This window comes from Triturus cristatus, chromosome 11, assembly GCF_964204655.1.
Source record: "Triturus cristatus chromosome 11, aTriCri1.1, whole genome shotgun sequence".
Classification (NCBI taxonomy): domain Eukaryota; kingdom Metazoa; phylum Chordata; class Amphibia; order Caudata; family Salamandridae; genus Triturus; species Triturus cristatus.
In genome coordinates, this window is record NC_140594.1 from 567,371,750 (window position 1) to 567,390,254 (window position 18,505).

The following is an 18,505-nucleotide window of genomic DNA, read 5'->3' on the forward strand; positions in this document are numbered from 1 at the left end:
TCACAGAACTTTACAAAACCATTGAGTGTGTTTTGAATGCCCGATGATGTTCTAGACAACAACAAGGTGTCGTCTGCGAACATCAGAGCGGGCACTCGACCTGTTACCAGTTTTGGGGCATCGTTGTTTACCACAGAATTCAGATGGTCGACAAGACCATTGATATAAAGGCTAAATAGTGTGGGAGCCAACACACACCCTTGGCGGACACCTTTGTGGACAGGAAATCGATCCGTAAGGTCACCATGCTTGCCACATCTCACCTGGGCAAAGTTATTTTCATGGAGCCTAAGTAAGACTGCTAGCAAATAGGGCGGGAGGCCCAAATCAGCTAGAACCTGCCACAATTTGGCTCGTGGAACTAAGTCGAAAGCTGCCCGCAGGTCCACAAACACAAGGTAGAGGCTGCCACCCTCCACCTTGGCTGTTTTCCAATACAGGACCTGCAGGCGAAAAATCTGATCGACAGTAGAAATACCAGCCCTAAAACCTGCCTGGAAGGTAGAAAGGATCCCTTTCTCTTCAATCCACTCCAGGACCCTATCCAGCAGGATCCTCCCCATTAATTTTTGGGAAGTATCAATTAGGCTAATGGGCCTGTAGTTGAAAGGGGTCAATGGGCAACCCTTTTTTAAAATAGGGACAATTTCAGCTCCAAGCCAAGTTGGAGGCACATTGTCCCCCTGTAAGATACAGTTAAATAGGGTAACCAAATAGGGGGCCCATATCTTTGGTTGTGCCCTGAACAAACCTCCAGGCAATTTATCAAGGCCGGGAGCCATGTTGGGAAGCATCTTTCCTATCGCTGTTTCTACTTCAATCAGAGTAAAAAGATCAGCTGAGTCACAGCAACCGGGTGGAGGTAAAGGTTCGAAAGTGCCAATAATTAAACCATCCTGATCGTGCATACCATATAGATCACCAAAATGGCTTTCCCAGATTGAGGAGGCAATATTAGGTGCAGGAGCATGGTGTTGCCCACCAACTCCAGTTGCTACAATGGACCAAAAGGATTTAGCATCATTTCGACTGAGTGCCAAACCCAGTTCTTCCCACATTGCAACCTCCCTTTCCTTCTTCGCATCAGTAATTGCTTTTTTGTACAGGGAGCGATTTACCCTGATAACTTCTCTGTCGTTGGTTTTAATGGCCAGCAATAGTGCCTTGTTGGCCATGCGACAGGTCGTATTGAACCAGCGAACAGTTGAGGTCTGGGGCTGAGTTACCTTCTTTACCGGAAACAATGTATCTTTTAAAGCCGTAACCAGATGGCCATGTATAACTATTGGGCTGGCCGATCGGCCAATTCTCCCCATTTCTTCAAAAAAATGGTATAATAATCTCGTAAAGTTCCGCAAGTTTACTATCGGACATTAGGAATTCAGGCCATTTGACCCTCCTTCTGCAGTGTAAGATAATGATCACAGGTAGCTAACTGCACTGGTATGGATTAAAACCTTCCACGTGGTAAGCAGTCCTTGGTTAGAGAAGGGGCCCAGCCCGGCCTCATCCGACCTCGGACGGCCTCAGACGGCCCGCCCTTTGCCCGGGCTTAGCCCCGCGCGCTCCCGCGCAGCAGGGAGCTGTACTCATAAAATAGGGAGATGCTTGGGCGAGGGGGTGTGGCGGCCAGGGAGAGCAGCCCAGGTGTAACTAATTGGGCTCGCAGGGACTCCTGGACAATGGTGTCCCCGCTGCTCGCAGCCCAGGTCCAAAGTCTCTCACCCCGGATGACAAGCGGCCCCTTTGAGCAACTCCCGCGACAATCAGGCGCTCTGCGGGACCCGCGCAGCGGGTCCGGCGAGTTGCTGGCACAAGAAACAGTGAAGAGGAGCAAAGGGCAGTCCCACGTCGATCCAAAAGGCAAATGGAATAAAGGGGAACAGGGCTCAGTCCAGTGTCTGCTGGGTGTGCTTCAGGTGGTAGGGGTGAGGTGAATTCTGGGGGCAGATCGTGTTATTAGTGTCCTCACGCTTTTGCAATGGATCTCAAAATAGGGGGGAGGCCGCGAGATCCGTGCACACCACAGACGCAGCACTCCAGGCCACTGGAGCACCAGCACAGTTGTCCCCTACCTCAGTATCCGTGGCGATGTTACAGGTGTAATCTGCTCTCGGACCCTCTGCAGCGTCTCCAGGCCTCAGGAGCCCGCATCTGAGACCGGCCGCCCCCCGCGGCCCCTGCCAGACAGGGAGCACACCACGGACAAGGGGGACCACACAAGCCCCAGGCGGTCCCGCAGCCGGCAGCAAGGAAGGGCGGCTGGGAACGCCCCGCCTCCGCCCTGTGGTTCTCCAGCCGTGGACGCAGGCACTCAGCTTTCCTCGCTCCGCAGCCCGTCACGATCACGGCAGGCCGAGCTGGCAGTCGTTGGGCTCCGCCTCCCGCAGACGGCGATGGTGATCTCAGCAACCGGCGGTAACCACAACTCGAGGTTCTTTGCTGCGATGGCTCCTTGTGGCAGAAACCAACAAAATCGGCGGCTCCCAGCGTGGTTCACAGCGCGGCTCCTTGCAGCTCCGCCTCCTCCCATGAAACATTCATACAAGTAACTTGCCTTTATAATTCACTATTGAGATTGTTGTCAGTGTGGGTGGAAGGAAGCATGAATTCATGTTTCTTAAATTCATGTTTAAAAAATGTCACTTTAAAAAAAAAACACTTCTGAATCCACTGATAATCTGATGTACTAAGGTGAGCTGCATGTTCATGAAATACACTTTTTGAATTTTGAACTAAGTTCATCATATTTTCATAGGTTTGTTGCAAGAGGTCTTTAAAAATTAAAGTGTTCCTAAAGGTAATTGGTGCAGGAAGCCTTAGTTACTTTCTTTCTGTAACTTCAGCTAACCTGAAAACAAATTCTTGCCTGTTTATTTAACATATTTTTAATATTAAGTCTGATTCGAGTAAATAGCAGCCCAGCGCTGCTGTTGACCGGTGGGGCTGCATCTAAGAGGTCAGGAGGGCCACATGCGGCCCCCGGGCCGCACTTTGAGTATCACTGGCCTAGAATATATAATGCCCTTCCCAGTCTGGCTGATGTCCTCAGAGCCACTATGGTTGCTAGCCACATGATGACGCCCTGTCAATGGCTCTAATTGTGCTCCATAGAGTAGTTGCGGATTGTTGGTGTCTCAAGGGGTTGATCTGCTGTTGCTTTTGGGTGGCCTGCGGTTGATTTCACATAGCATTTTATTGTTGGTACAACAGTGCGTCCAATCAGTGGCCGCTTACTTTGGTGGACTCTGTATATTACTTCCTTGGTGGCTTAACAGCACTTCCAGTGGATGCCTTCCGTCCCTCCAGGGCGCACAGCATATAATACCTCTGTTGACTGAAGAGTCCTTACAGTGAGCCGGTCCTCTGACTGCCCCCGGTGCACTCCATGTGATACTTCCTTGGTGGCTTAGCAGTGCCTTCAATAATTTGGGTGTATTCTTGCTACTAAACTACTAAGCACCCTTAATTTGGTTCGTACCTGCATATGTAGTGGCATTCATTCTGACGTCCTCCTCTATACCCCATGCCTATGCACAGTGACATTAGGTCTGCCCAGCATCCACCACGTTGTTCAAACTTCATCTTTATGTTATGTTAACTATGCTTGTATAGCGCATTTTATCACTCCCAGCGGAGTGTCCCGGCACTGGTACTGAAGACTATAAAGGCAACCACTGATATTTCGAAGAGACATGTTTTCATCAAGAGCATTGCGGTGTTTAACGCAACGCCGATTTTACAATGCCAAATGACATTTCCATTCTATCAATAGCTCCGTCCGTGTGTACATCAACTTACTCAGCCATGCGAGGGGGGAGAGAACATGTGCAAAAGGAGGCGCGCTAAGGGAAGGCACCTGGAAAACAGGAGGCTCTGGTCCTTGCACCTTTTTTTTGGTGAGAGATGTAAATCTCCTTGCTGGAGGGGAAAGGTAGCCGGGAGTGACTGTCACAGACATGTCCCTCATGCCTAGACTTTTCCTTGTGGGGCAACAAGACAACGGAAGTGTGGGTGAGAGGGAAGAGGAAACACGAACGGGAGAGTGAGGGTGGGAAAAAGCAACACGGATGACTGTGCAACCTAGAAAAGAAAACTGTACCTCTAGCACAGCGCCAGAAGCGGAAGGACGGTAATCAAGATGACGCAATCAGTACTCGGACCTGTGCCTGTTACAGAGGGTACTCGATCAGTCTATCTGTTCTCCAGGGACATTGACACGGAAAACGTGCCTCCTCTGAGATTAATGAGCACCAATTCAATCTCTGGCCATTGTATGGATTCCATAATGAATTGTGTTTCCTGGAAGCATCCAACCAGTGGGGTGTGGGGAAGCTTGCGCCACACCCTGCTTATATGTTGAAGGATACAAGTCTTAACCTTCAGGGTCGTTGTCCAGCATATATCTTTTGACAAGGACACTGAATTGCATGAATACCACTGCAGGGGTTACATGTGGTCTAAAGTGTTAGTATAAGAGTCACATCACCATGTGCAAAGACTATTGGATGTATAACACATGCTTTACAGCGGTAGATTTTATAATGGCTCTGTGGGAGGCAGGACGGTGCAATTCTAAAACAGTAAATGGCGATTTGAATGTGTGTTGTGGAGGAAAACCAACAGATCACAAATATTTGTGCCTCTTTTGAAAGAAAATAGGGCATGTTGTAAAGAACTGTCTTTAGGTGCGAGTATGGACCACTGTTTATGAATGATCTTTTGTGACGTGTTACTGACCATGTTGAAAACTGACACATAAATTGAGCTGTCGGTGCTGGTATTTTTAATCTTTGATACCAAGTATTTCTCTAGGTGAGTTCAAGCAAACTTGCTTGCTTGTGTCAGTACCTCTTTGAGTAACGGCTAACGAGAAGTCTACCATAGACAATGTATGGTTAAGTGAATAATAATCTTTAAAGAACAACTTCTATGTAAGTGCAGATATTATCACTTATGGGGTCTTTGGCTAGATAAAGTGGGAGTACAATTTCTTTCCAGACGTTTTCTAAAGACAGCACTCCTCAAAGTACCTTCTCTGTGGTGCACTTTATAAAGCCAACAAACTATTGGAAGGATGATGAAAGCAGATGGTGAATTGGGTTAGCGTTACTGTTATTCAACCAGTTAACAAAATCCTTAAATTGACATTGCTCAAGTAACCATCATCTATGAATTTCTGCTGTATTGACAGATGTGCTTGAAAGGAATTGGTAACCGTAAAGATGAATTGATGTTCAAAGTAATTACTTTTAAGATTCACAAGATTTGGGGCAAAGGCAGCCCCCATTTCCACACCTTCAATTTTGAAATGGAAATCATCGAGAAAGTAACAATTATTTTTAGTCCAAGCTACCTCCACATGTTCGGTAATAAACTTGGGTGGTACCTTTGTGAGCTAGGAGTAGAGAGAAGACTGTTTGTCTAGGGTAATAGTTGAGAATTGGGTTCAAAAGGGTGCTTTTCTATTGTAGTTATAACGTGGGTGCAGTCTTGAATGTCTTAAGTGCTAAATGGAACCAGGGGCTTAATGAAAAACATAAATAATTTGGCAAATAGATTTAATCAAGTATCCACAGCCGGATACGAATGGTCCTCACCAAGGATGTTCTAAATTTGTGTGCATATTTCACATTGGGCAAGGTGTAAATTATCTTCATGGAAACTCTTATTTAAAAAAAACAGAAATTCGTTCTGGCTTAGGAAGCCCTTTTTAGAGTCCTTTTTGTTAAATTCTTTAATGTTTTTCATGATTTCATTTGTAGGGTCAGTAGAAGTTTTGCAACAATGTCCAGAAACACAGAGCAGCCCAAGTATCTCATCAGTGCGGCCTGTAGTGTTAAGACAGTCCCACTCATACCTGTGGGGGTTCTGTCATTGTTTTTACTGAGACTTCTGAAGGCCTCGCATCCTGTTTTATTGGTGTTGAAGTGAATGCAACTGCCTTCTTTACGGATGGATTCCTTCTAAAAACGTTTTTACTTTATTAGGAATGGAATATGATGGAGGGACAAAAGTACAGGAGAGGTGTACACGTGGTGTCAGACTATCCCAGATAAGGATGTTCCGTGAAGAAAAAGATACTTCTGACTTTTCTAAATAAGTTTTGTTGTTGAGCTTTTTAATGTAAACAAAGTAAGGTCTAGTGGTTGAAACAAAAGAGAGACCCTGACTTACAACAGATATTTGTGGTAAAGTGAACCTCTGACTTCAGTAGATTAAGAAATCTGTATTCCTGTTTGTTGGTCAGGTGAAGAGGCGATACGTTTGACTGCCATCTGTACATCTGATTGTGCATCTTTCTCTGTCCTGGGATGTAGGAAGGTTGATGACGGCCTTTGAATCTGAGTTTGCCCATCCCCCTTCTCCTTGTCCTAAATAAGAAACAATTGCCCGATTAGGGCAAGCAAGAGGAAGAATGTTGTGCTTGTGCAAGGTCCAGACTTGCTGTCTGGGTCACTGGACGCTGTCGTTTTAGAGAAAGTGAGGCATCTTTTTTATATTGTACTCGGAGAGACTTGTAGTAAAATTCATCATCAAGAAAAGAATATCTAATTGTCCAGTCATGTATTTTTTGAAATTTCAACAACGTATTGAGTGTTATTTGCCAAAAGTCAGAAAAAGTATTTTCTAAATTGGCAGTAGCTTTCCGAACATTAGACCACCTTTCATCCTCATGAATTTGTTGAGCGAGATAAGCCTACCCTATCTATATATTTTTTCTATGTAAGTGTTTGTGGCAATTCTCTAATTTAGTTTACTTCTGTGGGCCAGATGTACAAGTAATCAATAATTCTAGTGCAGATAAATAAGCGCTGCAGTCGCTTTATCACTGTGTGCCCAGCCGATGTGTTTTACCTTGCACAGCCAAGCACACATACCAGCTCATGCTCATTAACATGCTTTGTAGTACTCTACGCTCCAGATATTGCACGCCTCATCACTTATCACAAGCTTCATGCACTCTTCATCACAGAAACATGGTTCACCCTCACATCCTAGTGATCCTTGTGGGTACAGCATCAATTGTGTGGACTCAACATAAGGGAGGATGCCTCTTTGTGATCCATAAGTCCTACTTGTAATGCATCCTAGGCATGACAGTGACACTCAACTCCTTGGAGCTCCTCACATACTTTCTCATTCTCTGCAACTTAGTCTGCCACCTTCCATCACATCTACAGGACTTCTTGACAGAACAAGGACTTCATTGACATGTTCTCTAAACTCCTCACTACCTCATCCATGTTACATGCCTACAACACAGAAAAATGGTAGCTCAACAAAACAAAGCTGCATCAGTTCACTCAACATGTACAGCGCATCAACCAACCAACATACTCCTAAAGGAACATCCTCAACTTCATCCTTTCAACATACACTAATCCAGTGCAAACCACCCATACCTCTGGACTAGACGACCACCTTACCACCTCACCACCTCTACCTCTCTTCTCAACGTCCAACCAACAATCAAAGCTCACCCAAACCCTCATATCCTTCAGAGATGTCTGTTTTGAAAACCTAAAGCATGAACTCATCTCGTGTCCTGCCAACTCCAGATCTGACATCAACATAACTTCAAAACGTTTCTGAAAAGGCATGAGAAAACTCATGCTCCAAATAAAACAAAGAATTCCAAGCTGAAATCTTCAGCACCCTAGTACTCCAAAGAGGTCACTAAAATGCTCTATCCACAGGCAGGAAGAAAAACAGAATCCCTGATGACCTCATGCTACTGAAGTCTCTCCGCTCAACACAGAGACAAATTACACAAGCCAAAGCGAAGTGGTAAACCAACACCCTAAATGAAGCTGCCGACAGAAGCAGGCCACTCTTTTAAGACAATAAAAGACTGAATTAGCCCCCTGCCTGATCCTCCTATCCCACACTCCACAGACAAGTGCAATGCCATCAACCTCTTCAGTGGGAAAATACGGAGGATCCAATAGCGTAGTGTCAACAACCAGCCTGCTGCTCCTTAGACCTACCCATTCTCTTAGTATTCTGCAATGGTCATCCTTCAAAGCCCTATATCTTGCAGAGTTTGTTGATATACTCAACTTCCTCAAAAGCTCCTCCTATTTTGAAGATGTTTTAGACTAGTCCTTCATCAAAGCTCCTTTTGGATAAACGTCCTCAACCATACTTACCATTGACAATGCCTCCTTAACTGACATCATCTTTGCAGAAATTCTCAAGACAGGCCAGATCCTCCTACTCCTGAAGAAAATTACTTAGCAACCTGATGACCTCACAGATCACCGGCTCATCACCTATCTGTCCGTTATCAGGAAGATCATCAAAAGCAGATGATGCTCAACTTCAAGATCACATCAAGTATCTCCTGCACAACTACCAGTCTGGCTGCAAATCTTGGTGCAACATGAGGAAAGCTACCTTACACATGGTAAGCACTGCCCACATGCCTAAAGATGAAGATGACCCCTGCCTTGTGAACTTGCTGTACCTCTCACCTGTCTTTGAAACCATTGACCCTCCCACCTTCATCCACACCTGGAAAACCTCAAATGGGATTTACTAACAACATCCTTCAAAGGTTCTTGTCTTACCTTTCCAACCAACACTAGTTTATTCTCATGGGCGCATCCAGATCTCAGAATATCCATATCAACTCCATAGTCGCCCAGGGTTCTATACTGTCCTCCATCCTCTTCACCACCTACATGGAGTCCCTATGGCTATATTCACCAGTAACAGCATAAACGTTCACAGACAAAGACATAATTATACTTAAAAGTCTTCTCTCCAGACACCCAACGCCTCAAACACTGACTGCACCTCATCCAGACGTGAATGTCCCACAAAATCTACCTGAAGCTGGACCACACCAAGACAGAATTACTCCAGTATTGGAACTTTCATAGATTCCCATGCTTGAATCATTCCCCGTCGTCGAGATGGGAGTCCCCGGTAGACCTAAAATAGCAATAGAAACCATTACAAAAAAATAAACTAGGCCTAGCCCATTCTAGTTTTGTAACATATCCAACTCTTTTTGTAAAAGAGACCAAATAAAATAAACAACCAATCAGATTAGCCTCACCCTCTAGAACCTTCCTGAGAGAACCTCAGACCCTCAGATTTTCGTAGCCGTTGTGTAACCATATAACTGAAGATGCTGAAGGCTGAGCTTTCCCAGGGGAGGAGGGTGGGTCGCATGGGAATCTATGAAAGTTTCCAATACTAAAGAACCAAAGTTACAGGTAAGTAACTTGTTTTCTTACTCCAGTATTGGAACTTCATAGATTCCCATGCTTGAATCAGAATAGCTAGCAGTTATGAGCAAATATTTTGAACTTGATTCCTTATTTATCTATTCACCAAAATCACAAAGTCAATGGTAAATAAACACATTTTTAAACATCAGGAAAAAGGAAGAAACAAGCGAACAAACTTCAAAAATGTGCAAAGAGCTTAAACAGAAAGACGTAAGGAGGGTTGAATGGGGAATCTCACCACTTAATGAAAGAGGTTCCTCAGGACTGCCTGGCCCACTGCTGTGTCACTCTGTGTTGAAGAATCCAGGCAGTAATGTCTTGTAAATGTAAGAGTACTGCTCCAGGTTGCTGCTCTGCAGATGCCCCTAATAGGAACTCTGGCAAAGAGGGCTGTCGAGGAAGAAATCGCCCTCGTGGAGTGAGCACGGACCCAACCTTCAAGGGGCTTGCCTGCTACTCGGTCACAGTACTGGATAGCGCTGGTAATCCAATGAGCAATCCCCTGCTTAGAAAGGGGAAAACCCTTACGAGGAGCGCTGAAAGCCACAAAGAGCTGAGGTGATTTCCTGAAGTCCTTAGTATATTGAAGATAGAACTTCAAGCCACGCTGAATGTCCAGTGAGTGGAGTGCTTTCTCTGCTGGAGTAGAAGGTTGAGAGAAAAAAGTTTTGAGTATGACCGGCTCATTCAAATTAAAGTCTGAAGGCACTTTCGGTATGAACTTTGGGTTGGTACGGAGTATCACTGTCCCCTTTTTAAATTGGAGAAAAGGTTCTTGAATGGTGAGTGCCTCTAATTCACCTACTCTCCTGGCCGAAGTTAAGGCTAGAAGAAGAGCCACCTTTAAGTCCACCCTATGAATAGGCTCAAAGGGATGCTTCATGAGCTGGGTGAGAACCAAATTAAGTTGCCAAAGAGGCGGCGGAGGCTTGACTGGAGGGAAAACTCTAAAAAGGCCCTTGAGAAACTGTTTAATTATCCTTGCCGACCAGAGGGAAGGACCAGAAGATGTGCATCTGAAGCGAGAGATGGCGGCAAGATGAACTTTGATGGATAAGTGAGCCAGGCCTGCTTTTGCTAACGAAAGAATGTAAGTAAGAACTTCATGCGGTGAAGAAGAAAGAGGATGAATGCCCTCCTGCTGGCACCAATGGCAGAAACGCTTCCACTTTAGCCGGTAGGTTTTGTTGGTACTTGGAGCCCTTGCCTGAGAAAGTACTTCTCTACATTCGGCTGAAAGGGTCAAACCGAGAAATTCTCGGTGCTCAGGAGCCATGCCGATAACTGCAGGGATCGAGGATCCGGATGCCAGACTTGGCCCTGGGACATTGTCAGCAGCAAAGGAATCGGCTGCAAAGGAAGTGGACGCTCCAGGGAGAGGAGCTGCAGCTCTGTGAACCAAAATTGACAGGGCCACGCAGGAGCTATCAAAATCATCTTGCAAGGCTCCGCCTTGAGCTTCCTGAGAAGTCTGGGGATCAGAGGAATGGGGGAAAAGAGTAGACCAAGGTGCCTGACCAGGCCATCGAAAGCGCATTCCCCAATGATCCCTGATGGTGAAGCCTGCTTGCGTAGAATCGGAATTACTTGTTCTCCGGCGCGGCAAAGAGGTCTATGGACGGCGTGCCCCATAGGCAATAAACCTGCTCCAGAGTGGACTTGTCCAGTTCCCGTTCGTGGCTGACTGATTTCAGTGGAGGAACATCTTGATGTTTGCACTACACAAAATCCCACATACATAGGTGCATGCATATTTTCTCTAATTTGTCGTTTCCTCATTTCTTCTTTCTTAACCAAAAATAAAAAACCTACCAACTTGCTGCCTTAAGGTAAGGAATGTGCTCCCTCCTCCTTTCAGTACAGGCCTTGAAAGCTATTGGTAGAGTTCTAATTTATTTTCCTGCTCTTGCACATCTTCTGGATGCTACTTTGTTACCGTACTTGACACCTTAGTCCTGATTTGTTTATTCATCTAGGATTGGAAACTTCTACTTACACATTATTGGTCTGCTTATAGTGAAACTCGATTCATATGTGTTTCTTAATTTTTTTACACTATGCCGCCACTACCAAGCTAATATAGTACTATCAAGATTAGCATCAAGTTTGACTTTCAGGCAATATGTCTCTTCTCATGTTATTGCTCTTTTTCTTTTTCATTAATCCAGTTTGTGAAACTTGAGCACTGCGCCATCACGCCTCTGTTTTGTAGTGCCTTTTATATCTACGTTATTGTAATATAAAATTGTTGATTGCATCATATTGGTTTTCAGCTTGCATTGTTTGGACTGACTCCTCTGTTTTATTCTACATATATTGCACTGAAATGGACTTCTTCAGTGTCTTCAGAATTCACTTGTCTATCTGTTCATAGAATCTTACAAAATAATAGTTTTCTTAGAATTGCTTGTTCTCTTTGAAGGCACCTTGTTGAGGTTATTTTCGTACTCAATTCAGGATTCCATGGCTCTAATATGCAATATAGGATGGGTACGTCAATGGGTGAGACTGTGATTTTCGGTTGTTATTGCATGGGCATGTTTTTGTCCTAGACTTACTAATGTCCAAAGTGAGCACACAGGCAGTATGATGAATGGTTGTGTCTGGGATGCAACGTAACAAGCATTGGATGGTGTACTTAGAATACTATTACCTAGTTTGTTTTCCACTCGAAGACCTAAAAGAACCATGTAAATGTTGGGAGACATGCACAGATGGCAAACAGCACACCTACAAAACAAGCTTCCAGGTGTAAAACTTACTCCACTATATGCAAGACACCAATAGTCAACATTGAGAATAGCCAGCCTTCATTTCTGAGTTGCATGCTTTGGTCAATGGATAGGATCCTGCAAATACCCCCACGTCTACACTGTCTGCTGTCACTTTTCTGCGATTGTCGCCTGATGTGCTAAAATGGTTTGCCTCACCTATCCACTTTTGACTGAATTATCTTAGAACCTGCCTTAAAAAGGTAATTGGTTAAGGAGGAACATAACTGAGAGCAGAAATTAACAGCTCCACAAGAGTACGCTAGAGCCTTACGAAGAAATTTGGAGATTCTTCTAAAGTATTCATTAATTTAACAAACAATAATAACTGGTATAATGAAGGCGTTTAGGCCTCACAGGCGGGATCGAACGAGCTGTATAAATGATAATACAATACAATCAAGGTAGGCAGAAGAACAGCCACTGGGTGAAGAGTGGGTTGCTCGTGCCTTGCTAAGATAGCAGACCATGTAGAGACCACAGTGATGAGGGTGAGAGTGAGGTTGACCGCACCAGTGCTAGCTGCTTCTCAGGAGCACTGGTGCCGTGCCAGTCTATTGGTTGCTTCTTTCCTTTCTTTGTCGCTCCGTGATTTCCCTCTCACAGTCTTCGCTCCTGTTCGGTGTTGGCGGTCAAAATCTCTCTCAAGCTCCCATTTGTCCATTTCCATTTGGTTTTAGTTCATGAGGAGCCAAATGTGATAACTACTCCAGAAAGTGCTCCTTTCAAAGTGGCTTGAATGTTAATTTCAAGCAACATTCTCCCACCACATCAGTTCTCACATTTACCGACTCTGGCTGTAATTGTCCTTTTGAGGGTTTTAAATCAGTAGAAAGCTCATTACTCCTCTCTTAATAAAAAAGACCATCCATGTTTTTATGGATTCCTTGAATCTCTATGACTCACTCAAACTGGGTCACGTGACACTTGCTGCTATTGCGCTTATGTTAATGACACTCTCTGCGAAGCTTGCAGTCCGCGCCCTTCCTCCATTAGACTGATGTTGTGCTTGTGGGATTAGTGACTTGGACTGCTTGATAGAGCTTGAAGATTGAAAAACTGACTGGGCACTTTCTCCTCTACGATTAACGCAAAATAGGACAACATGCATAAAAAAGTTCATCTACAACCACAGTGTTTGTAAGTTGCAAGAAAGTAACCAAGACCATATTTGTGACTCAAGGGACTTCTTTTGTTTATTAGAGTTGGCCTAGAGGCTTCATTTTTTCCCAGTAAATCATAATAAAAATATATGCACATGGCCACATACATACAGGGGCTTCACCTCAGTCCTCTTGTTCCATTGGCCAGGGTCAGCCCCATTTAATTCGTCGACACTCTTGCACTGTGAGAGCATTTTACTCTGACCACATGTGCACAGCCGCCAAAAAAGGGAGACCTCTAGTGCCAGGACTAATGGGAAACTCCTTTAATGTAATATGATTTCATATGTTTTGTCAATTTTTATGCACACACTACATGTGTTTCGAAAAGGTAAATGCAAATGGACCGCTGTACGCTTGCCAAGGCTAGACCTTCTGGCTTTGCGAATGCATGTTCAGATTAGATGCAGGTCTTGAACACATGGAGTTTTTAATCAGTAAGAAAGATAGACGTTATTTCATGTGGCAGGGAGCCAACACATGTTGCATCATATGTAGAGGACTTTGTCAATGCTTATAGATGATTAGGCACAAAAGTAGCTACATCTGGGTAAGGAGATAACTTCCCAGCATCCAAAATAATTCAGTGCAACACTTTGACTCCGCATCGGGTAAAATACAATTGAAATGGCATCCGGGCCCTGGACATTAGGAAGAGGAGAGGTGTAGCCTCAGAGCCCCACTGCACACTGTACAAAGGCAGTGTAGTACAAGAGCGTAGAGGCAATGCCACAGTCTCTTTTTCATGCCTCCCTGTAGGCAGAGATGGGCATACAACAGGGCACTGGGTTAGCTGTTCGGTTTAGTACTTTACACTTCCACTTAAAGAGATGTCTATATTTCCACCTTTAAGCTGAAGAAGAGAAAAGGCAGTCGTGAGGCCACTACATTTTTTTTTCTTCTGTCTTGTATTGTACTACTTTGAAAATGTGATCTAAAAGTTGAGGACGTTGTGTTAGATGCAAGGCATTTTCTACTTTAAAGTTGTATTGCCTACATATGCCGAGTCTCACTCGTTGCACATTGGATAAAACACTGCGATGAGCATCGTGCTGAATTTTGGCACTTTTGTTACGGTCTTTTATTCTCTGCTGAGATCCATAATGCTGCTTCCTACGTATCCCGGTGTCCATTACATCATTTGGCCCTCTCCAGTATCTCGTCCCTGGTGGTATAGCTCTATAGGCGGTGTGCAAGTACTAATGTATTTACATTTCTCATTCAAACCATACGTTATTGCCTCTGTCTTTCCAAATCTCAAAGACCACGTCTCCACACCCCGCCTTCTGAGACCCCACCCTTGAGGATGTGGGCTATTTCTAGGGAGGCTCTAGCCTTGTTGGCTCCTTCTGCGAGGTCTTGAACATGGTCTCAAGCCTGAGTGTGCAAAGTCACGATGAGCAGCATTCTCCCGCTCCCATGGGCACCGATGCGCATAACGCCCACACGCCCTCCTGCCGATCAGAATGATCATATGTGTGTGGCTGCTCTACCACCACTACACAGATGCATCAGAACTAATTCTGTGACGTAAAACACAAATCAATCAGTCGACCTTATGACTGATTCGCAAGTTCTGTCCTGTTAGCATGGTCTACACACTCCGCGTTTGATGCTGTATGGCATTTTGACCGTGTTGGTGCTACACAGGAGGCAAATTGCAAAACAGTGGAAACAATTGCCTTCCATTTGCTGGTGGAAAACGATTTCCATGTGGAAGTTTGTTCTCGCCTACTCGATATTTCCCCGAAAACAAAATGCTACTTTCACTTCTACTTAAGAGCAATTTATTGCCTTACCCCATGCCCTCTCTCCCCCAGAAATTGTGGGAGTGCTAGCTTGCTTTTGGTTGGAAAGAGGCCAGGCCAAGTTCGAAGCAAAGCCAGGTGTGCCCATGGAGAAGCTGTCTCGACTAGGTACTCTGAAGGTATAAGCTGGAAATTATTCTGAATGGTCTTGTGGAAACCACTAATGATGTTTATAGATCTGTAACTGCAATATGGGAAATCTGACAGAATTTGCCACAGGGGCCTTGTTCAAACTGGCAACACTTGTAAATGGGCATGTGGAAGCTGTAAGTACTTTTTAGCTTTTTCTCGAGCATCATGTAATAAACAAATTACTAAATTAAAATGCACACATATATTCAAACAGGAAGTATCTTTTAGTCATCCCTCTTCATCTATTGGTCTGCTCAGGTGTCATTCACATTTTGCTTATACTCACCTTACCATACAGCATGAGGCAGTAGCTCAGTCCACTTCACCCATTGGCTCCCTTGCGCTGTGAGTGTGGAATTTGCTAGACCACAAGTGCATATCTCCCCAATAAAAAAGTACACTTGGGTGCTATGAATGGTGGGACAATATTTTACTTTGCCAGTGCTGTTTTTCTTACCTCTTACCATTCTGTGTCCATTTTATTTTATAGTCAGCCTTTTGTGTCTGAACTTTCTTCAGGTTACATTATTTCAAAACCAGTAGCACACTTTCTTTGCAACAGTAATAATCACATGTTCCTGTGATTTGTATTAAAACTAAAAGATTTTCTAAACCCGTCCTATATCCCTGGCTAGGAAGCACTGGTGCTGTTCTTTTTAAGTGTTATGTAATAGACATTTTTTTTAACTTACATTTTTTTAAACGCACATGGCCGCCACTTTTCAGTGGCCACATGTTTTTTATTCTTCTTCATAACCTATGCGTATAGCAAAAAGTAAAATTGAAAACCATCACACCAGCTTGACAATGCCAGATCTTCTGATGATGGATTAAACCCAGATCAGTTGACTCTAAAGAATGATGAGGGATTAAACCCAGATCAGTTGACTGGGGGTGAGTGCTCGCATTGTTCAGCACTCCGTCCATCATCCCCTTTGGTTTTGCTTAGATCTACTGGCTTTGTCAGTGCTTGTTAACAGTTTTCTCAAGTTGGCAACCTGTTACTTGGAGCACATAGAAGCTGCCACCAATTGGAAAGTGGTCAGGTGGAAGCTTGGGGGTGGGGGTGGATGCTGGCAATACCTGTAACAGTATGCAGAGACGAGCAACACAGTAGAATGTATTGAAATTCTTGAATTCCTGGAATATACACAAAACAGGCTGTAGGTCGGGGCCTCTAATGTTGTCTTTTGTAGTTTATTTGTTACATTATAGCCGTTTCAAGCTCTCCCACCCCTCCCCCACTGCATACCGTCCATTGGCGGTCCTGGACATTGTGAGCACTAAGGCAGGTATTGCAGAGCATTGTGTGCAAGCGCATTCAAAACATTTCCATATAGGTTGGCACCTGTGTGGCTGTCTGTAGCCAGGGGCGGAGCTCCAGGGGGGGCTGTGTTTGGGGTGTTACATCCCCCTAATGTATGTATTCATAAACAGTTGGGTACAGGAGCTTTCAGTCGGGTATGGTAAGGTGCCTGTCTGATTTTACCTGGGATTTTTAACTACTCGCTCAGACAAAAATACACAGACACACACACTCTTGTTTCTGTTTTGAAGGTGTTAAAACATGGCTATTTTACACATTAGTATGTGTTAAATACCCCTCACAATTCGCACTCCTTTTCCTTTCAACTGACCCTTAAGCCCCCCTCATATGTTGCTTCTCATATAATGATTAACATTATATGCCAGCATGATTGTTGGAAAATCTGAAGCTCACACACCCCCAGTCAGTGGCGTAGCAAGGGGAGGCAGCGGGGGGCAGTCCGCCCTGGGCGACACGAGTTTTGGGGGCGGCAACCTCCCACCGCTCTTCCTGCAGTCTCGGGATGGGCCTCCCCGCTCTTCAATCGCCATACAAAACGGAGATCACACCAGCAGCCACCCCTCTTCAGTCTTGCCGCCACGGGGCGGCAAACTCGGGGACCGCCACAGGCGGCCAAAGGGCTAGCTATGCCACAGCCCCCAGTGTTACTGACCAAGCTACGCCCATGTCTAGGCCGTAGCTGTGCAGCTCCAAATAATGATGGCCTTCTAGGTTACGGCTATTGCTCAATAAATGGAAAACCATCAGCAGACTCTGCTGTGAAGGATCATGTGAGTGAGAATGGTGTCAGAACTCAAATATTTCCTCAATCATCCACCTATACCTTCCTCTTAATGATGTAAGCACCTACTACACGGGTTTCCCTGTGCCCTACATGCCACTCATTGCTAACTGTACATTTTCTCCACGTGTTGAAAGCTTTTACTAGTGTGCCCTACCCAATTTATTGTGCAGAGAATAGAAGATTGCAGTTGCTCCTTTCTGTGAACCAGGGAAGCTTGCACTGTAACTGCCCAAATTGTACATGTCTTCCGATGGGAAGAACTGGTGCTCAGTGCTTAATTTGTTAAAAAAAATGATTGCCAGGGCCCCCATCAGGAGGACACTACAGCTTGCACCATCCGTTGCCCCTGCCTGCGCTACCAGTGACAGTGCCCACATGACAACCATCACACTCTTACAAGTGTGACAATTCATACTATTCCAGGCCACGAAAGCTATAAGACTGGTGTGTGAAGCAGGTAATAGTCATTGTAAATGTAACAGCGCCACCATTTGGCAGACTGTCGTAAGCAGCGGTGCTGGCAATTTAGTGTGGGTGCACAGCACCGGAAACCACTGGCTCAAATTAAGCAATGCTTGTGCTGCTGCTTCCCAAGTAATGGGGCTTGATCTAGAGACCTTGGTTTCAATCCCCCTTTCCAGCTTGACTAAACAGTGTGACTCTGATCAATTACTTTTCTTCACTGTGTGTCAAACCTAGCCGATACGTGCTCCATTTCATGTACAACACCTTCTGTCAATTCTGGCAGTTTAGCCAACATCGTGTTGCCTGCTGGAACTTCGAGGCCGCGGTGAACATGTTAAAAAGCAAAATGACAAGTCCCACCACAATACAACTGTGACTGAAAAGCCAAGAATAAATGATGGTATTGTGTCACAGTGCCACTTGGCAAGCTCAAAATAAAATGTAGCTCCTGACGTGCAGCCTTTCTTTCATGTAGGCAATCGCAGGTTTAACAGTTTAGTGGGTAAGAGGATGTCCACAGCATTTCAAATGCAAATAGGAGCATATCCCTATTACAGCTCATTTGGAAAATCGGCATGTTCAAAAAATGTTATTTACCAGAATAATGCTACCAGTAGGAGCAGGTCCCGTCCGAAGGGACACAAATTAAACACAAGGAGCTAGCGCCCCTCTTCCCAGGAGAGTTTGTAGTGACGTAGGTGGATCGCCTTCGTCACCAATGTGATGCGGCCTGCCTTGAACAAGTGCTGCCCTGCGAGGGCCGCCAGCGGCACCGCCCGTGTGAGCACCGGCTCTCTTTTTTGTACATAAGAT

The 18,505-nt window shown here is 44.9% G+C and overlaps 1 protein-coding gene across 1 annotated transcript in view; it reads left to right on the top strand.

Moving 5' to 3' along the window:
* Window positions 1-18,505, top strand: part of TFDP2 (transcription factor Dp-2) — a 421,645-nt gene that overhangs the window by 235,927 nt on the left and 167,213 nt on the right. The gene's annotated exons all lie outside the window — the stretch shown is intronic.